Below are 26,408 nucleotides of genomic sequence, written 5' to 3'. Positions count from 1 at the left end.
CCCCTCTACTCTCCTCTCATAAGACCCCACCTGGAGTACTGTGTTCAAATCTGGGGCCCACAACTCAAGAAGGATATAGATGTATTAAAACAAGTCCAGAGGAGGGCCATGAAAATGATCAAAGGGCTGGAGAATCTCTCTTATGAAGACAGACTGAGGGAGTTGGGGTTGTTCAGCCTGGAGAAGAAAAGGCTCCAGGGAGACCTTGTAGCAACTTTCCAATACCTAAAGTGAGCCTATAGGAAAGTTGGAAAGAGACTCTTTGTCAGGGAGTGTAGGGATAAGACACGAGGGAATGGCTTTAAAATAAAAATTGAGGAGATTTAAATTAAATATTAGGAAGAAATATTTTACTATATGGGTGGTAAGACACTGGGCGCCCCATCTCTGAAAGTGTTTAAGATTATGTTGGAAAGAACTTTGAACAACCTGGTCTAGTGGTAGGTGTTCCTGCCCATGGAAGGGTGGTTGGAATTAGATGATCTTTAAAGTCCCTTCCAAGCCAAACCATTCTACATTTCTATGATTCTATCCCAAAGAAACAATAGACTTCAAAAATGAAACATTTTCCTATGTATGCTGTTGTTAATAATATTCTTTTCTGCAAATGTGAGCACCATGAGTTGGTCTCTTTTTGTTCACCTAAGGTAAAACTAGACCCTATGATTAGGCAGAACACTTTTACCTGTAAAGAGACATGGTTTAAGAAAGGAGAGGAGAGAAAATCTTCTATCAAAAGACCTATACTTGGCCTTAAAAGCGGCCAGGAGCTCAATACTCTTGAAAAACTATTCAGAAATATATTCATGTCTCTAAATATTTATTTAGAAAAATTTTAAAAACATTTGGCAGTGACATTTCTATTAAACAACTGTTCTGTATCATTATTTTAGCTCTTAACATTTTTTTTTTTTGTCCCACCTTAAGCAACAACTTTTTGTATTCAGATTACATTTTATCCTTTCCCTGGACACTGTACTTGTGGTGGGAATTCACTGTTATTAATATTGTATTACCAGTTTCCTTAATCAAATGCAGTTTTATTTATTCCCTGCTCAGGATGAGATTAACTGTAATGAAGTAGTGACCGTAACTGAGTTCCAAGGGTCTTTGAGTCTTTCAGGAAGAGGAAAGAAGACATTCATAGGGCTATAAATATCTAGACAGGGAGTATTAGGAAATATTAAATCTCTTTTCAGTTACTTGAGGCAGACATTGCTTGATTTGATACATCACTGCTAGATTAGTTTCATCCTTAATGCTAAGCAGCTGTGTAAAGCTTTGTATGATCCTGCCACAAAAGCTGCAGCCAGATCTTTGTCTGATGAATGTATAATGACCCATCCTTTAGGACATGGATGGGCAAAAGGCTTGTGAGACTAGGAGTGGCAACACAGTAATCAGACAGCTTTATGCCTGTCCTTCCCTGCAGGGCAATTTTTCAAGGTGGTGGTGTCAAATATGCAGTGGCTTGATGATATACAGTCTCTTGGACAAACACTGCCTCGACCTGCTTACGGAGATTCAAACATCACCAAGTGTGATGGTGAATAACCATTCATAACTTTTGGGTTTATCTCAGTGTAAATATTTTGTAATAACATTTCAGAAAACAAATAAAATTAAAAAGACTGAGAACTTCGCGGGGCCTTCCTGGTAACAAATATTTCCCAAAACCCATCCCACCAGATAGGAAAAGTTTTATGTTCATACAGCATAAACAATTGACTGGATTTAAATGTGCTGGGAAAACTAATCTGTTGTGGAAGCACTCGGATCTAAACAACGAGACCTGCAGAGCCATTTAACCATGGCTTAGATAATTTACTGACATAATCATTGTAATAATGACTACAAAAACTGTAATTATTCTTGGTCCTAAATCATTTTAGGAAAAATGATTTCAGAATTCTATTATGATATCTTTTGTTAAGTCATAAACAACTCTACTTAAATTTGGAAACTCACTGGCAAACACTTAATTTTGCTTTGATCAAATACCTGAGAAAGTGTTAAAAAAAACTAAGGAAGAATCTAGCCTTCATTTTTTTAACGTCATTTTCATGTACTTGCCAATTCACAGTCAATTCTAGAAATCTTTACTGAAGTGTTGCAAGTTTTTATCTTTTTCAGACAAAAAATACTTTAAGGAATGGAGTTTACATAACAAGATTTGGTGCAATAATAGCTCATTTTCTACAAGTTTTCCATGCATAAATATGAATTATCAGGTTCTCAAGTTTTCAGACTGAACAAAAATATGTATACTTTGCATGTGCGTGGAGCTGCAGGTCTTAATACACCTAAACAAATTGGACACATGCAAATGTGTGCACACATCTTTCCATGAATGCTTTGCAAACTTTGTCTCTTTAATGCAGAAAATTGGAACCAGACTGCTTGATGCTTGAAAGATATGAAAGAAGGTTTGCTTATTGTGCTTGTCCTTCATTTCACAAGCACAACATAATTTCTGCAGTATTTTTAGCCTCCATATTTCAGATGCTTAATATTGTGCATCTCTTCAAACAGATATGTTCTCCTTGCAACGGAAATCTCAGCTTGTGGTATGTGAAAATTTCCAAAGCACTACGCATAATAAATACAATTTACACAGAACATTCCACTTATTTGGAGTGGAAAATATTCCGAGGTAGGAAGCAGTGGAAGAAGACAGGAGCAGAGATGACAATTCCCTAGACAAATGCTTCCTAACTTGCATGAAACTGTTATTTTATTAAATTAAACTGTTTTCGCTCTGGCTTCTGTGCCCAAAACTTACACAAAATAACTGCATTGTGGATAAAAGGTAAATAACCAGCTGCTTTTCCTCCCTTCTGAGGAACGACTTTGCATTCTGCAGCAAAGATTCAGCTCTAGTAGTAGTGATTAAGCAACACTATTACGCAGGCAGTCCATGGCTGACAACAGCATGTATCAGTGCAAAAGTGGCAGTAATAACCACATCATTTCATTGAGGAGGGAAGGCTGGTGTTGGCAGATAAGTGACATAAAGCTTTACTTTTTGCTTAAATGCTTTGAGTGAAAAGTCCAAAGAGCAAGACTGCAAATATGGAGTTTTAAGACAGCATTAGTGAAATAAAAATACACAATTCATATGTGCTCATGTATTGCTGCTTGCAATGGTTGGGGAGAGATCCCACAGATCCCTTTTATTCAAACTGCAATAAATATACTATCTAGGGACACATCTAAAAGGTGAGTTTATTAATCTTTTACATACTTTTTTCTGTTGCCTCTATAGGCTTGGGGATGATCCTTGGTAATAAGCATTACATCATTTTTTACACAAGCTACCCACAGTATCTTTACTTTGGCCAAGGCTCCCATAAGTACTGGCTGGAATAAGATTTGCCTGGTTCTCTGTTTCACTGGGTGGGCATGTTGGCAGACTGACAAAACCTCTGTGCACAACTTTCTTTTCAGATGATATATCAAGGTGGCAACAATACAGTTATTTTAAAAGGGAAAAGGTCATAAAACTGCCATAACAGTTTCATATGCACCTGGTAGTCACATAATGGAAGGCCATTCTTTCTGCTGCCCTGCAAAACAGCAAAAACAATTATAACTACAACAAAAATATTTATATCAGCATCGTAGTGGAAAAAGGGCCAAATCCAGGCTTTCAATCTAAAGGCTCTACATCCTTTGTAGAATCTGCTATCCTTTAGAAGCTGCTATTTGTCTTCTGCTATTTCATTTCACATCTCTACTTCTAGTAATTGAATGATTCTCTAGAATATGTTAGGTTATATTTGATGGAGGAAGAGGACAGAGAAAAGGGATGTGATTGTGAATAGGGAAAAATAATATATAAATACTATAAAATTTGATAAATGTATTTTCCCAAAAGATGTTAGCTAATAACATAACCGACAAAGGGAAAAGGTATAAAATCTAAAAGTAGATATACACTATTAACATTGTGCAGAAGACCTAAGTCTTTATCCTTATGTTACTCATAATGTTATTTATTTAACACTTTTATTTTTTACCTCATTCAGTTTTAGTTTGATTTAAAGCAAAATAAACTTTAATTTGGTTTGAAGAAGTCAAGCAAAGGGGACAGAAGACCTACATGGATAAGCAAGGAGCTCCTGGTAAAACTCTAACAGAAGAAGGAAGTATACGGTAAGTGGACAGAAGGACAGGCTGTTTGGGAGGAATAAAGGAACACTGCCAGAGTGTGCAGGGATGCAATGATGAAGGTTAAGACCATTTTAGAATGAAATCTGGCAAAGGATGTCAAGGACAACATGAGAGCTTATTTAAATACAACAGAAGCAATAGGAAGACTAGTGAAAATGTGGGCCCACTGCTGAATGGGGTGGGTGTTCTTGTGACAAAGGATATACAGAAGGCATAATAATTGGCTTCTTCTCTTCAGTCTTTCCTAGTAAGGCCAGCCCTCAGGATTTCCATACCCCAGGGACAAGAGAGAAAGTCTGGTGAAAGGTAGACTTTCTCTTGGTTGAGGAGGATCAGGTTAGAGATCATTTAGGCAAACTTGATAAAAACAGGTCCATGGGCCTGGATGGCATGCATACACAAATGCTGAGGGAGCAGGTGGACGTTATTGCTAAGTGACTCTCCATCACCTTTGAAAGGTCATGGAAAACAGGAGAGGTGCCTGAGGACTGGAATAAAGGCAATGTCACTCCAGTCTTCAAAAAGGGCAAGAAGGAGGGCCCAGGAAACTACAGGCCAGTCAGCTTCACTTACACCCCTGGAAAGGTGATGGAACAGCCCACCTGGATGTCATCTCTCAGCATTTGCAGGAAAAGAAGGTGATCAGGAGTAGTCAGCATGGATTCACCAAAGGGAGATCATGCTTAACCAATCTGATAGCCTTCTGTGATGGGATGACTGGCTGGCTAGATGAGGGGAGAGCAGTGGATATTGTCTACCTTGACTTCAGCAAGGCTTTTGGCGCTATCTCCCAGAACATCCTCATAAGTAAGCTCAGGAATTGTGGGTTAGGTGGTGGACAGAGAGGAGGATTGAGAACAGGCTGGATGGCAGAGCTCAGAGGGTTGTGCTCTGCTGTACCATCTAGTCGGAAACCTGTAGCTAGCAGTGTTCCCCAGGGGTTAGTACTAGATCCAGTCTTGTTCTACTTATTCACCAAGGACTTGGATGACGGGATAGAGTGCCCCCTCAGCAAGTTTATTGATGATATTCCTGAATGCTGTGCTGCCATTCAGAGAGACCTCAACAGGCTGCAGAGTAGGGCAGAGAGGATCTTTGTGAAGTTCAACAAAGGCAAATGCAGGGTCCTGCACCAGTAAGGTTGGACGTTGATCTGCTGGAAAGCATCTCTGGAGAAGGACCTGGAAGTCCTGGTGGACATCAGGTTAGCCATCAGCTAGCAACATGCCCTCAGCATGTTGAAGGCCAACAGTATTCTGGGGTGCGTTAAGAAGAGTGTTGAGAGCAGGTCAAGGAAGGTGATCCTCCCCCTCTACTCAGCCCTCACGATGCCACACTTGGAGCGTTGTGTCCAATTCTGTGCTTTCCAGTACAAGAGGGGCATGGAGCTATCGGAGGGAGTCTAGAAAAGGGATACTAAAATAATTAAGCATCTCTCACATGAGGAAAAGCTGAAGGGAGCTGGGCCTGTTTAGTTTGGAGAAGAGAAGACTGAGACGATATCTTATCAATGTGTATAAGTGTCTTAAGGGAAGGTATCAGGACTGTAGGACCAAGCTCTTTTTGGTGGTGCCCAGCAACAGGACAAGAGGCAATGGGCACAAAGTAAAACACTGTCTGAAGACAAGGAAAAACTTCTTTACTAAGAGTGTGACAGAGCACAGAACTAGGTTGCCCAGAGAGGTGTTGGAGTCTCCTGCTCTAGAGATAATCAAAACCCTCCTGGATGTGATCCTGTGTAACATGTTCTAGGTAACCCTGGTTGAGCAGAGGTATTGGACTATATGATCTCCAGAGATCCTTTCCAACCTCAACCATTCCGTCATTCCATGGTTTTATCATCTTTGTATATGTCCAGCACTTCCCTTTTCCAAAACATTTTTTAACTTGGATGTATGGTAGTATTAGAACACTTGTCTACTATTGCCAGAAGGTAAATATTTGTTGTCCATGAGTAATGAAACATATTTGTTTCCGAAATGAAACATGCAAAAAATATTTTATTGGGATGTAGATAGATACAGTCCTAATGGCATTTCAATTCTGCTGCAATTGTTCTAGTCAAAAGAAAACAATTAAGTTGAAAATGAATAAAACTCAAAATTTCTCAGCTATGCAATCCTGCAGATAAACTTATTTCTGTCTATATCACATTTACTGAATGGCTTGAAACAGTTCTCTTTCTATATAAAACAATATAAACATAATCTGCATGCACAATATTAATGGAGAATATTGTTAATTTATATGTATTTTCTATTTGATATAAGTGTATTACTTACATGCGCTTTCAAGTTTTTGGTTTAGTTACTTGTAAATGTGAATATATTTACAATGCAAACTATATTTTTAAAATGCAAACTACATTTTTACAATGCAAACTACATGCAAACTACACAAACACTTTTTCTTGTGCTTCAAAAATAAAACAGTTTGACTCTTGAATTTTACTTTTCCACTTGCATTTTATTCCTTCCTGGGAAAAGAAAGAAGGTGAGCCAAGTGAGGCTGAGGGTAAATAAATAATCCGTGTCTTCTGGACTATATTTATTTGAATAGAACCGTCTAAGAATGGAAAGCTTAGTCACGGATTAAGAAAGTAATATTAAGACCTTTTATTTTATAGGCTGAATACTTTGAAGTTTAGGTGTAAGACTTTCAAGAATGGTGCACAGGTTTCAAACTCTGCATTAGTCATGACTGTGAATATTGTTATATATCTAGTAGCAGTCAAGAAGACATGATTCATTATCCACATACTATATTTAACATCTACCTTTACTTAGCTCATATTGAAGACATTGCAAAGTCCTGCTCAGCTTTGTGCCTCAGATGCCTAACAATTTACACATGCAAGTACATGGCAAAGGCAATTACACTTACAGATCTGGGTCCATAAGCTGTGCGTCACTTTCAGCAAAGCTGTCTCTTTTGAACTGTTCTAAGGTACCCAAGCCTAATTCAGGTAGTCAGCAAACTGCAGCACCTGCCAGCCAAGAAATATATATCTTTGCCTAATATACCTGCATCCACCATCTTCCTTTCAGATTTGATATCAGCTGAACACAAAGTTACCAAATGTCTGAAAGAGAAAAATGAAACCCTGAAAAAAGAGAAGTGGGGGAAATGCAAAATGGGATTGTGCACATTCTGATTAACACAGGTTCTCACCAACTGTTTAGTGGTATTTCAAAAAAAACAGATCCCAATGGCTCCTCCAATATTCATGAGATATGTGGTGGAAAATATAAACTTCTGCCTCTGCAATGGGGAAATTATAATAATTTCTATCTTAAGTGAGCCAAAGATCAGGTTATGATTTAAGAACCATCAAGTATGCCCTCAGAGCAGCCAACAGCACAATTATTTTACTCTAGATTCAGAAAGGATGTTGTGAACAATTGCTCAACAAGCTGGAAAATAACCTAGTGGTTATTATAAACTGCTTTTTAAAAATTCATTGCTGGGGTAAAATCCACAGATCTGAAAGTAACGTTAGCGGGAGAGTCACAGTGAAAAGCAAGTGAAACTGGAAATGATCCATGCAAACCTGAGTGCATCCCAAACTCAGGTTCAAATAGGATACATCTGCATCTCATGTAAAAATCATGTAAAATATTTTGGCTATTAAGATCTTAAGTGCATAAGACACTACCATACAGGATTTGTTGACAAAGATTCTTCGCTCAAATAGGGGTCCTGATTCCAATAAATGCAGAAGCCCTTTACACCAATGATTGTTACAAATTACACTGTCTGGACCAGCATGGTTCTTGCAATCTGTTTTCTCTAATAAGATCATTTAAGTTACCAAACAGTTATAAAGAGGCCTTTGTATAAATGAGGGCTGTATGTTTCTTTTTATATACGCAGAAACATGCAAACAATTTTTCAGAAAAGTAAAGACCAAAAGTACAGGGTGGTAGTAGGTAAGTTGCCACCTTTTCCAGCCCCAGGTATCTCTGGGAGAGCTCTCTCAGAAGTTGCACATCCTGCAGCTCCCTCATAGGGTTCCTAATGTGTGCAGTGTACCTCTCCCCATCACTCAGAATCAGACATGAGCAGTCAAAAGAGTCTGTGCACTCCATAGATTGTTAAAAACAGTGTTCTCATAGGAAAGAGTCTGGCTTTCCCAGAACTGTTGAGACACTTCTTGTCTGCTGAGCAATTTCTTCCTTCCCTCCACAGAGTGGTCACTCAGTGGTGATGAGTGTACATCCAGAAATGGGGTCAAGGGTTTGTTCAGCTAAACCTCCCCACTCCACCAAATGCTTTAAGGCAGAAGAATCATGGGGAATATCCCATTGCAACACTATCAGCAAATAGATCCTTTTTTATTATTCTTCTACTTGATTGAGGACCACAGAAGCCCATGATTGTTGCCTCAAGATAGCTATACTTCCACTTCTAATTTTGTCTTGTTCTGAAGTCAGGGTGCTTTTAAAGTACCGCATTGCAGCTAAGTAGATAAACTGTTTTTGCATACTTCTGAACCATTTTAAACCTTTCTCTCTAGGCTTTTTAAAGCACTTATTAGTAAGAGCGGTAATAAGCATGATCATGAAAGCCATTCATGTTTCCTCTTTTTCTGAACTTCTTTTTACTTAATTAATACATAGAGTTGTGTATTTTGGAGGACAGAGACTCTGAAATATATGAGTGTGGATGTCTCTCAGATGTTACTTTTACACAGAGACATTTTTCTGCTCTCATGCATCATAGTCTAAATGTATAAGTGGAACAAGAAAAACTGTAAATACCTCAGCAGAGGTAGGGACTCAAACCAGAAGACCTTTCTCATGGATTTCTGTTTGTTAGTGTTTCCTGTTGCTGGTCATTCAGTCCATGCTGTCCTAGACTGTATACATCAAAAGAGAACTAGAGGTAGAAGGTTTATAGGTTTATATTCTTAGAGAAAGACCAATCTGAAGGTAAAAGTCATTCTGCTGTTATAATCAGTCTAGTGAGCTGATAACATTCCCACAGCCCACCCCTGCTTACCCTCTCTTAGTCCATTTCTGTGTTCCTTGTGGAGAAGCTGACACATATATCTTTAATATAACTCCTGGTGCTGCAGTAAAACATCCTGTGGGTTAATTTCTCTAATCCATTTAAGCAGCAGGAGGCTTAACAGCTGGAGCTCATCATGTCCTCCTTTTATGCTGATTCAATGGTCAGCAGAAAAGATGATGATTCCCAGATGTTCACACTTGATAGACTCAACTGGCTTGAGAGGAATACAGGAGAAATTGGTGACAGATGTTTTTTTCCTGCCACCATAATGGGCACAAAGGAAAAGGACAACATAATTTTTAAGGAAAATGGTGTTTTGGGAGCTTCCAAATTATAGCAGAAGTTTTGTTCTCTGATGCTAATATGTAGAGATATGAAAACGTGACATTGCATATATTTAACACATAGCTGACAACATTTCTCTGTGTGTATTACAGCAGTTTTTACTTTGAATTGTTAATAAAATCCAAACCACCTTTTCAGTAATACTGGCAGTACAGTATTCTGGTCATAGCAAGCAATAAATATATTCAAACTGAAGTCTGAATGATAAAATTTTTCTGTTATAGACTGGCAGATATCACAGAACTGCGCATTGAAAATTGATGATAGCCAAATGAATCAGAGGACAGGGAAAATAAGCAGATTGTCTAAATACAGATGTGGTGTTATAATTGCTTGTGTCACTGGCTCTTGAAGTCAAAAATTAAAGGATGCAGCACTTCTGTGACTAAGAAGACATGCTGAATACTTGTTCATCTCTTCACAGGGTTTCCATATTCTGTGCATAATTAATTAATTGGAGAGAAGAGTCAAGGATTTCCCGTTCCAAAGTTAAGGAATTGTTTTAATTACAAAGTGGAACAGCTGAAGCAGGAGAGATGCCATGATCCTGGTAACATTGTCCATCTGATAGGTGTTTGGCAGGGATATAGAGGACTGCTCTGAATCAGGCTTAAGTGAGGACACAGATCTGAGCCAAGCATTCTAATGACATGGAAAGAAGCTATTTGGCAGCATATCCTCTCTTCTGAAAACAGCTGTTTTCTTTCAGCTCTCTCTTGGCTGGTCAGATGGTGTACTTGACTATGATATTCTTAGTAACTTGATTAGTCTCTTGCTTAGCTAGAGCCTAGGTGGCCAAGGTCTGAATTCTCCTGAATAATACTCTGCTTCAAAAATGATTGATCCCAGAGGAAGGCTCTACATCCCAGTTATGTCTCACATGCCTGTTGGTTTGGTTATCCTTTGTAAAATATCTGAATCAGGCAAAGTGCAGGTAAAAATTATAGTTGTTCCAGTGAGCACCAGACATTTGCACCACCAACTTGGCAATGAACTTTTCAATGCAGAATAAATAAAAGCACCCAAAGCCAACAAGTGATTTAAATATATGCTACAGAAAAAAAAAATGGGATAATGAATCAAACTATGATTAGCAACCCACTTCCAAGACAAGTAACTGAACCCATAACTCTCGAGGTTATCAGCTGAACTGGAGTCATGGTTATATCCTGTTTCAGCTTTCTTGTTGTAATTTGTTTTGATTTGTGTGGGTGGGATTGGTGTTTTGTTGTTGTTGTTCATTGGATGGTTGGTTTGGATGGTTGTGGGTTTGGTTTTGTTTCTTTGTTTTTTTTTTGTTTTGTTTTTGGTTTTTGGTTTATTTTTTTGGTCTGCATACAGAGTACTGCCAGACCTGCAGTGCTCATCCTGCCAAAGCCACTGAATTGCGAGTGTCTTATCTCCCTGGTGTGCCCTCCTTCTCCTCCTCCACAAATTATTAGTCACATAAAGTTGTTGTCATGTTGAGTCCTTCACAGCAGACGATGGTGTCTTGGTGTGGGTGGATGAGTCGAGCTTGGTGGGTGAGCAGATAACTGTTAGTTCACACAGAGTAGGAACTCTCTCAACAAGGAAAGTTAGAAAAGCACACTGTCTTACAACAGCACGGTGGCTAAGTTTCAAAGCATTGTTTTTTCTAATTTCTAAAACATACTTAAAGCCCATCTTTTCCCCTGTTTTCTTTCTCTCTCCTTTCAGTTTCTTTTCTTGGAATTAACTTCCCTGTGTGAAATGAGAATAGGAATAGGTATACTTAGCCAGTATTTAGGACACTGTTGCAGGAAGAGTTTCCTTTTGTCCAAGGTAAATGCTGGATCTCTGGGATCCAGTTCCTACTGAACAGAATATTTTATATGTACAGAACAAACTACCCATGCACAGTGGATAGCTGTGACATCTTAACAAATGAGAACAGGAAGGACCAGGGAGAAAGAGTTCATGTCAAGCACTGAACTTTGTCCTCCAGTAGATTATATAGCCAAAATCCATTGACTCTAGTCATAACTTCGGTGTAACTTCCAAGATCCAGTAAGGTATGATCAGAACTACATGCACGGAGTTTCCATTAAGATCAAGTAATTGTTCTCACTGCAATCCTTTTCCTTAGCAACAAGAGCACTATATCTGTGTGCCATTTCAAATGAAGCAATCCAATGAACTAGATCAACATAAAGGGCTAACATCCTCCATTTACAGAAAAGGACCAAGGACAACATAGACAAACTATGAAACAGATTGTGGACTATCTAGCCCATCAAAAATGAACTGAAAAACATTTCATCACACATCATGACCTACCCCACTCTCACGTTCTAATAGTGGAAGAATGGCCCTTTTCTTGCCATTCTGAAGAGAAGCTTTCGTGGTTCAAATGACCTAGACTTGCCTTTGAGTTTCAAACATTTCCTATTCCAGCTTGTACTTTTTTTTTTTTTTTTTTTTGACATTTGCCCAGGGCTAGACACTAATTCTTTCAAATGTTCTGACCTTGTTTTTATTAAAATGTTTTTGGAGAGGTAGTCTTCATTTCAAATTAAGACCATTTTCAAAGCTTGTGTTTCAAATGTGTTTCATTTGGCTTCCAAATTATGCTTTTTCTATTTCTGTGTGTTTTACTATCAGTAATGATAACTTTTAAACAAAGTGTGTTTCTGCTCTTTATTTTGTCCTTTGAAGAGAATTACTTATATAGCTATTATACATTGCTTGGCATTCATTCATTTGAACTCTGCTATGCAGTACATCCTTTTGTGCAGCTGTCACTGTGACACTAGCTCTCTGGGCTGTCTCCAGTAACTGGTTAGCATTACCTTTTCCTTTCAAGAGCTAAGTGGATATGCTGTATTTTGCTCTGACAGCTGGGGTATTTTGTTTGAGCGTTATTGGACTTGATAGTTACCTTTAGGGAATGTCTTCTTCAATTGTTTATTTCCAAAGTCTTCTGTCAGTTCAGACTGTGAAACACAAAGAGAATGCTGAAATTGTTGGTACTGATGTATTCACATGGGATAGCAAATGGTCGGGGCATCACTGGTCTTTGGACATTGCAGAAGGTTATTAGTATCCTATTAGAGTTCCAAAGAAAAGAGTACACAGAAAAGCCATTTTCAGTTGGTCTTCCAGCTACAGAACTTTTAAAATTATTTTACTTTTCTTCATATTAATATAAAATTATTAGGGTTTTTTTTTTTTTTTTTCCTAAATGGATTTTTGTCCCAGTGATGGCAATAATACACAGCCCAGAAATGTTGCACAAACGTTATGTCCCTGCAGATAAGGAAATTAGTAGCCCAGGAAACCTTAAGTCAGTCAGTCATATACTATGTCTTTTGCCAGATATCATCTTCATCATACATTCTTTGGGATGATGTGCATCTCAAGCAACATGTTATATGTCTAACTGCATAAGAAAGATCTCTACGTAGGAATAGTGGCTGCCCACAAGGGCAGGATCCTTTGTATCCAACCACAAAGAGACGCATTCTTACTTGAAACATCTTGGACATCTTGGACATCCCTATATGGGCATAACAAACCTATATAAAGTTTTAAAATTAATCTGTAAATATAAATAAAAGGATGGTAACTCTATCAGCAGATACATTGATCTGAATTAACATATATGTATTAATTTTTTTGTGTATGAGAGTATGCTCAAAAAGTTCTCAGAGTCACCAGCCAGTGAGGGATTGAAACGGTCACTTTATTCTCGGGACAATTCATGTAATATCCATTCAAAAATGGCAGAAAAAAATGCATCTCTAGGGGGAGGCAAAAATGACTTACCTTTCTAAAATATGGCAAACAGAGAAAGCTCTTTTCAAATTAAATAACAGCAAAAAAAAAATCAACTTATCATGTGGTTTTCCAAAGGTTATTTACAAGTAATATACACAATACATTCCAGAAAATTAGGAACTTACAAAAACTGATTCTGTGATTTTATTGTTTGCCAATGCTATTGCTTAGAAAATGTCAAGACAAAGAAGAGTGACTTTTTTTTTTTTTTTACCTCAAGGACTACATTATTTTAATGCAAAGTATGAAAGACTACATGAAAGACAATAATAATTTTTATACTGAGTCCAACCGAAAAGATCAGACAAGCTAAATCTAGATCTTACTGCTTTTCCATACATTCTACAGTATTCTGAGTACATACAGCTCAAACTAGAATTCTGCACAACCCATTTTTTAGGAACGTTATGGTCCTCACAGAACTTAAGTCCGTTTCCTGTGGTTCATGGAAAATCACATGCCTCTGGCAATCTAACTGAATGGAAGGACAGTTACTGATATCATCTGTGGAGGCATTCTCTGAGAATCAGATATGAAATTGCTAAATGTGCTTCAAAGTAGGTTAATAAAAAGAAATGTAGAAACAATTCAGAGTAATATAGAGTAATATAGAGACGAGAAAATTATAGTCTGAATGTATTTCACCAAAGGGAAGTCCTCTATGATGAAATGACTGTCCTAGTAGATCAGTGGAGAGCAGTGGATATGGTCTGCCTGGACTTCAGCAAGGTCTTTGACAGTGTCACCCATAAAATCCTCACAGATAAGTGGTTGGTGCATAGGATGAATGGGCAGACAGTGAGGTGGACTGAGAACTTTCTGGAAGGTCAGGCAAAGAGGGTGGTGATCATAAGTCTTCACTAGTACATGCTGGGGGCATCCCTACTGGAAGGATGTCTGGCAGACAAGAATCTGGGGTTCTGGTGGACACCCAGTTGAACATGAACCAGTAGCGTGCCCTTGCCTCTAAGGGTTAATGATATCCAAGAATGCCTTAGGCAAAATATTGCTGGTAGGTCAAAGGAGATAATCCTTCCTCTCTCTACTCAGAATTGGTGAGGCCACACCTGGAGTTCTTTGTCCTAGAGTTCTTTGGGGAGTCCTGGACTCCCCAGGACAAAGAGAGACATGGGCATATTGGAAAGAGTCTAACAAAGGCCCACTAAGATTATGAAAGGGCTGGAGTATCTCTCCTATGAAGAAAGACTGAGAGAGCTGGAACTGTTTAGCCTGGAGAAGAGGAGGCTTAGGGGGATCTTATCAATATAAATACCTGAAGGGAGGGTGCAAAGAGGACAGAGCCAAGCTCTTTCAGTGGTACCCAGTGCCAGGACAAGAGGCAATGGGCACAACCTGAAACAGAGAAGGTTCTGTCTGAATATCAGGAAATACTTCTCCACAGTAAGGGTGACCAAGCAAAAGTTACCTAGGGAGATTTTGGAGTCCACATCTTCGGAGTATGCTCCTGGGCTACCTTCTCTAGGTGTCCCTGCTTGAGCATGGGGGTTGGACCATATGACCTCCAGAGATACTTTCCAACCTCGACCATTCTGTGATTCTGTTAGTCTGTGATATTGTTTGACTACTATTGTATGGGCCTTGAGTACATTTATTGGCTTTATTTGCCCTGATCAGCCTCGTGGATGAGCTCAGTTGACCCAAGTGCACACACAACCTGTGACTCCAGATGTCGATTAAGCTCAGATCAGAGCATCCAAACATTGCCTGAAGTATGCTGTAGATAATCTGTCTGCAGCCCTGTCTCCTGGATAGCCTTTCATGCCACACTGTAGCCTTGTCTGCAGCCCTGTCTCTGGCTCCATTGCCTTTGGTTGTTGCTGGTTGGCCCATGGATTTGTTTCATTTCTTGCCTGGGATTACCAAGAGACCCATCATCTCCCAATACCACACTTACCTTGTCCTGTCCAATTGCATATATACATACATATATGCATATATACATCAGTATGTACTTCCAGTGTCCTTCATGTTTCGTATTCTAAGTGGTTTTATAATCCCTTAGAATAACCACAAAAGCAATATTGTATTGAACAAAACAAGCTGTGGAAAACAAGTGAACCTTTACAGCATGGTTCAGTCATATATAACCCAGTACGATAACATTTAATAAAGCAGAGATTATGAAACAAAAGGGCAACACTGAGCAGTCAACAGATGGAGAGAGCAGCAGGAGAGGCAACATTAGCATTCTGCAAGTCAACTTGGCAACAGTAAGTTAATACCAGTAAGTCAATGGATCAACAGGCAACAGAAGGGCATTCAGCCTTTCAACAATACCTGACTGTACATTCAATTATTGAAGTTTAGAACTTTCTTTCTCCCTTTCATATATGTGTTAGTAATTAGCATTTCAAAATTTTAGGAATAATGACATTTCTCTCAGGTTAACAGCTCGTGGTGAGGTGTTTCAGAAACTTCCACAGAGAACTTTGTCTGTACATCTCAATCAGAATTCACAATGCATAAACCATTCTTGCTTATAAAATTTTGACGGTCAAATAACTTGTAGAAGTACAGGGGAAGATGGGATTTTTTTATGTGTTACCTGTATAACAACATATGCTAGGCAGGCCTTAAGAAAGCCCTGATTCTGTGGAGAGTCCTTTTGTAATTCTGTTAATCAACCTGATATGTCTTTGAATATATTACCCAGCTATTTGGGAAATTCATTATTTAGCTGTTGTGGTTTAATGCTTGTAGGCATCTAAGTAATGTACAGCTACTCTCTCACTTTACCTCCTCAACAGCATGAGAAGAAATAATGAGATTGAGGGGAAAAAACTTATGGGTTTGAGACAGGAGCAGTTTAATTAAAGAAAAAGCTAAAGCTTCATGGAAGAAAAAGGAGAAAGTATTATTCTCTACTTCCTGTCAACAAGTGATGTTCAGACATTTTCTGGGAGGCAGGGCCTCAGACACATACTGGTTGTTCAGGAAGACAAATGCTTTCATAAGAAGAATCTCTCCCTTCTCCTCTCCATTCCTCCCTCCACCTCTCTTCCCCCCAAGGTTTTATTGCTGGGCAAGACGTTATATGTCATGCTATACCCCTTTGGCCTGTTGGGCTCACTTGTGCTGGCTGAGTTCCCTGCCCACCCCTTGCCCACCCCAGGCTACTGGCTTTGGCATGGGAGAGGTTGTAGATCCAACCTTGGTGCTCTTCCAGCACAGCTCAGAAAGAGCCAAAGTACTGGTGTGATACCAACACCCTTCTAGTGGCAAGTGCAAAGCATAGCACTATATGGGCTGCTGTGCGGAAAGTTACCCCCATCCCAGCCACATCCAGTACATTAGCCATCCTAATACCCATGCAGATGAAGAAAATAGAAAAAATGAAAAGTGATGAAATGAAAATGGGTGGTGGATGCATTTCTATCTTCCTCTTGACAGATAACCAGAACTGTACATTAGTGAAGGTAAACACTTGACTAAAAAGACAAGACTTCAGGAACACAATTTCCCTTCCTCTTTCTTACCAGATGATTGTGGAGGTCTTTTCCAACCTTTATGATTCTATGATTCTATGTATGGCAATGGAATTTGGACTGAGGACCATGTGAACAATGAACGCTCCAATAAATCTGAAGCTGTTAAGAAATACTCAGGTATTTTAGTGTACGGATTTCTGATGTGAAGTGTTTAAATCCTCTCCTAGGGACAGCTGGGAGCAATCCGAGGGGGAGGAGAGGAGCAGGATCAAAGCTAAGCACATCAGCTTCATTATAAACCACAGCTGGGGTCATGTGACTGTGACCAAACCCAATGAAAACTCTCTGAATTATCCACAAATTACTGATATGAAGCAGTGATGTAAAATAAATGCCAGTGTTTTCTTTTAGATGCTCTGTACCTCACTTTTTAGACTAAGAAGATGTCTTTTAATTGATATTTTGTACACTGAAGTTAGAGTCATGATAGGTTTAATGTTCCTACCTACTAGTGGTAGATGGGGGAGGGAGATGTGCACACAACCCCACACCCAAAATCAGATAATTATACTGTAAAACTGAGAATGAAATCCAGGAAATGAAACAAGGCATAACTTCTTTAGAATCTGAATTTTGCTATGTTGGTTAACATATATTTGAAGAGCATTCACTTTATTTCTAAAAAGAGTAAAGATAAATTGTACCTTCTAAGAATATCCCATATCTGCCTTCTAAGACCAATCAACAAGCTTTTGTTTACCTGTTCATCTCTGACTCACAGTGAAAATGCAGGGGTAGGAAAGAATTTTTCACTAATTTTTATATCAATTATGAAGTGAAATGTAGGCATTCTGAGTGCAGTGCACTATTTTTACTTCACTACAGATAGAAAATACTGATTTATCTACTCATCTATGTGCTTATCAAAAGACAGATGTATTCTGTTTGTATGCATACCTGTATCATAAAATCATAAAGTCATAGAATGGTTAGAGTTAGAAGGGACTTTTAAGACCATCTAGTTCCAGCTCCCTGCCATGGACAGGAACACCTTCCGTTCGATCTCCAAGGAGAACTGCCTGGAATATCCACAGCTTCTCTGGACAACCTGTTCCAGTATCTCGCCACACTCATAGTAGAGAATTTCTTCCAAATATCTAATCTAAATCTACCTTCTTTTAGCTTAAAGTCATTACCCCTTGTCCTATCATTAGATTCTTTGATGAAGAGCCCCTCCCCAGCTTTTATGTAGACCCCCTTTAAGTGCTGGAAGGCCTCTATTAAGACTTCCTGGAGCCTTCTCTTCTCCAAGCTGAACAACCCCGACTCTTTCATCCTGTGTTCAAAGGAGAGGTGCACTAGCCCCCTCACCATCCCTGCGGTCCCCCTCTGAACCCTCTCTAACAGGTCTATGTCTTCCTTGTGATGGGGTCCCCAGAGCTGAATGCAGTATTCCAGGTGGGTTCTTACAAGAGTGGAGCAGAGGGGGAGAATCACCTCTGTTGACCATGCTTATTTTGATGCATCTGATGCTCTGTTGGTCATGCTTATTTTGATGCATCCCAGGATATGATCAGCTTTCTGGGCTGCAAGCACATGGGGACAGTTCATGACAAGATTTTGTCCACCAACATCCCTGAGTCTTTCTCTGCAAGTTGCTCTCAATCCACTTGTCACGCAGCCTGTATCTGTGCTTGGGATTGCCCTAACCCAGGTGCAGGACCTTGCACATGGCCATGTTGGACTTCATGAGGTTCACATGGGCTCACATCTCAAGCTCGTGAAGGTCTCTCTGGGTTAGGACAAAGACATGTCACTAGGTAAAGCAAAGACAGGTCACTAGGTAAAGCAAAAGCCACACAAACAAGCAAAGTAAAACAAGGAATTCATTTTCTTCCCATCAGCAGGCCACCATCAGTTCAGCCACTTCCAGGAAAGCATGGCTCATCACATGTAACAGTTTCTCAGGAAGACAAACACCATCACTCCAAATGTACAACTCTTCATCCTTCTACTCCACCTTTTATTACTGAACATGATATTGCATGGTATGGATTATCTCTTTGGACAGTTTGGGTCAGCTGTCCTGGCTGTGTCCCCTCCCAGCTTTTTGTGAACCCCTAGCCTCCTCACAAACAGGGTAACATGAGAAGTAGTTAAGTCCATGATTCTGTGTAGGCACTGCTCTGCAACAACTGAAAACATTGGTTTGTTATCACCACTCTTTTCATCAACAATCCAAACCATGGCAGCCATCAAAAATCTAAAACATGGCATGTGAGCCTCTATGAAGAAAATCAACTTATCCCAACCTAAACCATAAGAGTCCCACCTGAAAACTTTCTGAGGGTGCACTTCTGTCCATGTCACTCACAAAAATGTTAAAGAGTATCCATCCCAAAACAGAACCCTGCTGGACACCACTCATCACTTTAACATCAAACTGTTGACCACAACTCTGAATGTGATCGAACAGCCAATTCCTTATCCACTGAATGGTCTGTGGATATGATCAGATCTGTGTCTGGATATGAGTGGATATATCATCAAATCTATGTTTCTCGATTTTAGAGACATATATGTATGCATACTTATTCATATACACCAACATACATAACATAAATACAGTTGTGTTTATGTGCATATGTGGATTTACATGTACATGAACAAATGCATGTGTGTGTGAAATATTGTGTTTCTTATTAACTAGCGCACCAAAATATTGTGATACTTTCTGAAACCTTTCCCAAGGTTTTTCTGGTGAACAATGCCACAGTAAAGAAGAGATGTACAGGAAGAAACACAATGTATTTAAATGCAGGAGAAGAATGTGATAGCAAGGAAAGTTGATGCTATTGTATTAGTAACAGGAAAACTGGAGTGGAAATGTGTGCCATGAAGGGTGAAGAATGATACTTATAGCATGTAACACATGATTACATGTCTCTCTAACTTTCTTGATAATAATCTAGAAGCTTATTTTTCAACCTATATATCTAAAGTGTCTCTTTTTTTCCAGTTTCTATTACAGCTTATTCAATAAATAGTTGTCTTATTATTACAAGATACAGCAACATTTAAAGTTAAACAGACAGTGTCTGGAATAACAAAACAAAAAAATATTGAAAAGAAATACTTTATGACACAGCACAATGAAAATAAAACAGCCATGACAAACACATTATGTGAGTGGGGAAATATGATAATTCCATCCTCTTCACAGCATATGGTATCTACATATGTGCATGTTAAACGTTGTATATAGCAAAATGTAGTCCTTTGGTCCAAAGGGAATTTGAATTTACAGACATCCTCACTTCTGTATAATGATACTTAAAATTTTTACAATTTTTAAGTCCAAATCATTTGTATAACATATACTAGCATGTGGTTTTTGCTATATTAGCAGAAAAATACATGGTTTCATGTTAATTCTCAAGAAATAGATACTATCTCCACTTGGGACTCTTTGTAAATGACCCTTAGAGAAGTCAGTTGACTAAAGCAGAGTTATCTTTCAAGAGGAAACAAAGTAATTTTGATTGATCTCAGCTCTATTCATAAGTGATATTAGGATAAGGAGAGAAATGAAACAGTCTTTTATAGCTTCGTACAAGTGGTGTGATGTGCATGTGTTTGCTAGGGAAGTAAATATATCTTCACTTCTTGTGTAAAGGAAATTGCTTATTTTCTTGAGGCTCAAAATTGGCATTTTTTTCTGCTGAATAAGTGTGAAAGAGCAATGTAAAATGACAGTCAAAATTATGAAAAATCAAGGACGGGAATTTTACGAAATGATGTTGTATACAGCAGACACATCAGTGCTTTACTCTCTGTTGCCAGCAAGATATCATGAAAGATTTTTCATACAAAACAGGCTCATGTTGCAACAGGGTGTAAGCTACATTTCAAATACAGCCTCTTGTCACTTCTATAATCTATGCTCTTCTACTATTGTTATTATTATTTCATGTACACACCAGAACATAATCACACATCCTGGGTTGCTTGTTTGGGATTTTGCAAATTCCAGTTTGCGTAGCCCTTGCTTGTTAGCACTGTCATACACTGTGAAACTGCTCCCAATTTATTTATTTATTGATTTAGACACTATTCATTCCTCTTTTTTTTTTTTTTTTTTTTTTTTTAGGGATGGACAATTTGGAGTTAAGACTTGCCATGAAACTACATAATGCATTTCTTTTGCCAGCAAAACCAGCCAAAATTTTTTTCCCATTTTTTACCATGGAGGAAAGTTGTTAGTCTATCAGCCATGCCATTGCATTTGCTTATTAAACTATGATATTAACCAGAACAATAAAATGATTCTAGTTAACAATAACTCCCTTTTTGGCAGGTATATCTGAACTAGTTTTCCTGCCAAGTCTGATGTGTCATATAATCAAACATGTAAAAGAACAAACCAGACATACCCTTATGGGAGACTTTTCCATTTTGCAAACAGCAATTAGGCATCAAATTACCATTTAGCCATTCTGAAAACTGTTCTCTAATCACCCTTTTCCCTGTTTATATATCGGCAAGTATGCCAATTCATTTTTTTTACCCACTTTTTTGTAACGTGTATTTGGACTTACTGGCCATTAGATTGGACAACACATGTTTTAATGTTTTTGCAAGATTCTGAAACATCTCTGTCTTCTAGATTGGAAGGACCACACCATGCTGCAGACTGGTCTTGATCATGGCCCTTATGATATGAAGACTATGTTCTTTTATGTTCAGCGTTTAACATTAAGATATTTTTTTTCTTTTACTGTTTCTTTGAGGTTTCTCCTTTGTTTTGCTTTATTTTGTTTTGTTTTACTTGCCACGACTTCCATTACATGCAGACAATGATGAAAAGAGGAAGGAAAATGGAAAGAGCTTGGAAAATGAAAGCCTTTGTAACTCCAGGTGTGTTGTTGGTTGCAGTTCAGCTCCATTCACTGCTGTTTTTGTTTTTCATTGGTCCTCTAACAGGAACATGTAACTGAAAAAATACACAAAACAAAAATTAATAATTATTCAGGAGGGAAAAGAAAAGGAGAAAAGTTTTATTTTATGAGGGCTATGGAGCTGGCAGCTTAAAACACCAGCTGCCAGTTTGTTTTATTATTATTTGGTTTAAATTTATACATGGGTGGGTGGGAGGAAAGACAACTTATAATATTTGCTTCTGTTATGCTCATTATTTTATAACCTTGAGTTTTGTCCAAGTACAGTTGCTACTGGAAAAGTAAAGAATCATTGTTCCCCACATCACAAAAAGGAGGAGGCTGCTCTGTGTCTATTTCTATTCCTTATCTGGTAGCTATAAAATATTTCCTATAGTGGTGAGATCAGTATCTCATAGAAAAAATCTTATTTCTGTTACTGCTTAGCCATGTTTTGTGATAAGCTTAACAAAGTAGAACATTCAGATTTCAACATCTTCCCCCAAGAACTGCCAAAACCACACATTTTTAACCTCATTGTCCTAGTCATGCTCCCCAGGCTATACCTTTTCAATTGCAGGTTCTTCTGTTATGCTTATTTATTTTTGAGTCCAAGGCCAGAATGAATCCAAAGCCAGACCAATACCTTTTAGGACTTATCCAGGAAAACTGTAATATTATTTAAGATAAAAACATATGCTTCACACAACAAGCCCAAGTACAATTCTGCTTGTTTTCTGACTCTTTGTACACCAGCCTCCTGGTCTCACTCCATTTTCTACTCTCAGACCATTTATATACTTCTCTTGCCCTGAGACTCACATAACTTGGAATTTAGACCGACATGATTAATTCTTTGTGCAGGATGTTTGCAAATATCCTCATTCATTGTAAATCCATGCAGTTTCTCCTTCATGTATTGCAACATACCACATATTTTGGCTTATTATGAACTACAAGCTTCCTTAATGAACAGCAGCCAGTGCTACATTCAATGTGCTTAATATTAGATGTGTTCAGTAGTGCCTATTTAGTAGCAGAGGACATTCTCCACAGGTTTTGAGTCAAATCATTCTACTTTTTTCAAGTGTTAGATGTGTTTTAACATTATATTCATGTTCTAGCAACACGAAACATTCACCACTTAGGTTTATAGATTAAAAATAATAATAATAATAAAGTTATAAAGAACGACGAGAGTTTACTAAAGAACCGCCTGATAGAATGTGCATGCTGTAACTGAATCCTTCTCATACAGCTGACCACCAAGAAATATATCTAGAGAGGTATACAGGAAAAAGAATAGGTAGAATGGATCATCAGATTATTAGAAAGGAATGGTTTAGAAAGTAATTCCAGCTTCCAGTAGTGAGGATAACTAGCTGAAACAGCTGGGAGTGGAGGTTTTGAATTTACCACTATGTAGTGATGTCCTTCGGTCTGCTACGCAAGGTGCTGCATAAAATAAGGTACATTTGAAGTGCTTCTACACCAATGTACATAGCATAAGATACAAGCCAGAGGAGCTAGAAGTCTTGGCCCAGTCCCAGAGCTATGATATGATCGACTTAAGCGAAAACCTGGTAGGATGAGTCCTGTGACTGGTATATTGCAATAGACAGTTACAGGCTCTTCAGGAGGCACAGGCAGGGCAAGCAAGGCAGGGGGACGGCACTGCATATAAAGGAGATTTTGGATTTTATGGAGCTTGCAGTTGGTGATGGCAAAGATGAGAGCCTCTGGGTAAGGATTAAGGGACAAATAAATAAAGAGGATGTTGTCATGGGAGTCTATTACAGACCTCGCGGCCAGGAGGACAATAACGATGAATGATTTATTCTTTGAGGAAATAAGATATACCTCAAGATCAACTGTCCTTGTCCTTATGGGGGACTTCAGCTTGCCAGACATCACCTGGTATTACCATACAGCCGACATGAGCAGGTCCAGGAGGTTTCTAAAGTGCCTCGATGAAAACTTCTTGGTGCAGGTGCTAAGGGAGTCAACTAGGAAAGATGCCCTCCTATATCTGTTGCTGGAGAACAAGAGAGGGTCTTGTGAGAAACATGGCGATTGGCGGCCATCTTGGTCATAGTGACCATGAAGTGGTTGAGTTTAAAATTTTTGGTGACAGTAGGAAAAGGGTTATGCTAAATGGGGTTACATCAGGCTGGCAGCCAGTCACCAGTGGGATCTCCCAGGACTCCATTTTAGGGCTAGTTCTTTTCCATGCTTTCATAAATGAGTTGGATGTAGGACAGAAGGTGTTCTGAGTAAATTTGTTGATGATACTAAACTGGAAGGAGTTGTTGACTCCGTTGAGGGTGGAAAGGCCTTGCAGAGAGGTCTGGATAAATTGGAGAGCTGGACAATCACCAGCTGCATGAAGTTTAACAAGAGCAAGTGCTGGGTCCTGAACCTGGGAAGGGGCAACCCTATACGTAGAAACTGAGCAATGAGACACTGGAGAGCAGCCCCACAGAGAGGGATCTGTGGGTTTTGTTTGATAGCAAGCTGAATATGAGCCTCCAGTGTGCCCTGGCAGCCAGGAGGGCCAGCTGTATCCTGGGGTGCATCAAGCGCGGCATTGTTAGTCAGTCGAGGGAAGTGATTGTCCTGCACTACTCTGTCCTGGTGCGGCCTCACCTCAAGTACTGTGTGCAGTTTTGGGCACCACAGTGCAAAAAGGACATGAAACTATTGGAGAGTGTCTAAAGAAGGGCTACAAGATCGTGAAGGGGCTAGAGGGGAAGACATATGAGGAGCAGCTGAGGTCATTTGGTTTGTTCAGCCTGGAAAAGAGGAAGCTGAGGGGAGACCTCATCACGGTCTACAGCTTCCTCACGAAGTGGAGTGGAGGCACTGATCTATTCTCTCTGCTGACCAGTGATAGGACCCAAGGGAATGGAGTCAAGTTGCAACAGGGGAGGTTCAGGATGGATATCAGGAAAACGTTCTTCACCGAGAGGGTGGTCATTCACTGGAACATGCTCCCCAGAGATACAGTCACAGCACTAAACCTGTCAGAGTTTAAGAAGCGTTTGGACTGTGCTCTCAGTCATATGGTCTGAAGTTTTGGGTAGACCTGTTTGGAGCCAGAAGTTGTACTCGATGATGCTTGTGGGTCCCTTCCAACTCAGGATATTCTATGAGTCTATGATGCTATGTAAATTCTATTCTGGGCCATAAAGATGATCAAAGCTCTGGAACACCTCTCCTACAAAGACAGGCTGAGAAAGGTGCAGCTGTTCTGCCTGGAGAAGAGAAGGCCCTGGGGAGACCTTGTAATAACTTTCCAATACTTGAAGGGAGCCTACAAGAAAGCTGGGGAGGGACCCTTTTTCAGGGTGTATAATGATAGAATGAGGAGTAAGGGATTTAAACTAAAATAGGGCAAATTTGGATTATATATTCAGAAGAAATTCTTTATGCAGAGTGTGGTGAGGTAGTGGAACAGGTTGCCTGAGAAGTTGTGGATGCCCTATCCCTGGAAGTACTAAAGGCCAGATTGGATGGGACTTTGAGCAACCTGATCTAGTGTGAGGTGTCCCTGCCCATGGCAGGGGAGTTGGAACTGGATGATCTTCAAGGTCCCTTCCAACCCAAACCATTCTATGATTCCATGATTCCATGATTCTATGATTCTATGATTCTATGATTCTATGATTCTATGTAGGTTCTCTTTCTGAAAAACATATACCTTAGGGAAAAACCTCACGTTATGGGAGATCAGATGACACTGTCATTGTGTCCTTTCTGCCCTTTAAGCCCCTGAGAAAAGCTTTAAGAGCTAAAAATGGTTCTATGGCCATGAGTGTGAGCACGAGATGTGGGTGGTGGGCCCAAATCTCATTACACTCTTATTCTCCTAGACTAGACTCAATACCTCCATTGTACAGCCACACTGAGAAGAGTCTCAGAAGTTCCCTGCAGCTTCTGAATTCTTGAGAAGGCAACGTACTACTTAGCATTTTGTGCTGCTCCCCTACCCAAGTTTCAGTCATAAAAAGTCTTATAGAATGCAGTCTGAAAATGTGCAGGTGTGGTTCTCTCAAAAGCTGGCAGATTTGTTAACAGAAGTCACTTTACTAACTCAGGTACAGTATTTGGCATTTAATTAGCTCATTTTAGGGTATTTGAAAGGATATTCTTGGTCATTTCAGGGTATGACATTAGCATGTGCCTCTGCAAAAACTTTGTTCTGATATCCCTTTGAATTCCAGACATTCTTCTTTCATTGCATTTTTAAAAGGCAAGAAGTACAAAGTAAAATTGGAGTTCTGTTCAAATAGTGGTTTTTAGTACTACAGCTGGGTATCTTTTTTACACACCTTTACAATGTATTACATTCTTCAGAAACAGCTGAAAAACTAAGATTAAGCCTGAAACCCTTCAGGATTAACAAATACCTTACTGGAATTGGTGATTCTGCCCTTTAAAAGCAGAACAATCTGGTGGCCTTTTCCAATTGAATGGGAAATGGCTTCCAAACCTCCAGCTATATCCTGTACTTTGACTTCTTTTTGACAACACACAACATAAACTCAGCTCAGGGAATGATTCCCTGAGTTCGTGCCAAATTACCAGGTCATTTAAATCAATGTTGTATGCTGTTGCACACTTAAAATTATTTACGCTACTTTTACACTAATTTCTTCAATCTGTTCTCTAACACTAACACAATGGATAACCA

The 26,408-nt window shown here is 39.1% G+C and overlaps 1 long non-coding RNA gene across 1 annotated transcript; it reads right to left on the bottom strand.

The window, feature by feature from the left end:
• On the bottom strand, nt 1-24,886 carry LOC121062158. Its single transcript, XR_005815433.1, has 3 exons — nt 24,736-24,886; nt 7,124-7,129; nt 1-13 (listed from the first exon to the last, which is right to left on the bottom strand). It is a non-coding gene; the product is annotated as an uncharacterized LOC121062158 (long non-coding RNA).
• Between the last annotated feature and the right edge of the window lie 1,522 nt (nt 24,887-26,408).

The sequence above is a fragment of the Cygnus olor genome, chromosome Z (assembly GCF_009769625.2).
Source record: "Cygnus olor isolate bCygOlo1 chromosome Z, bCygOlo1.pri.v2, whole genome shotgun sequence".
In the NCBI taxonomy this organism is placed as follows: Eukaryota; Metazoa; Chordata; class Aves; order Anseriformes; family Anatidae; genus Cygnus; species Cygnus olor.
The sequence above is the reverse complement of the archived record's forward strand: the minus strand, read 5'-3'. Positions and strand labels throughout refer to the sequence as shown.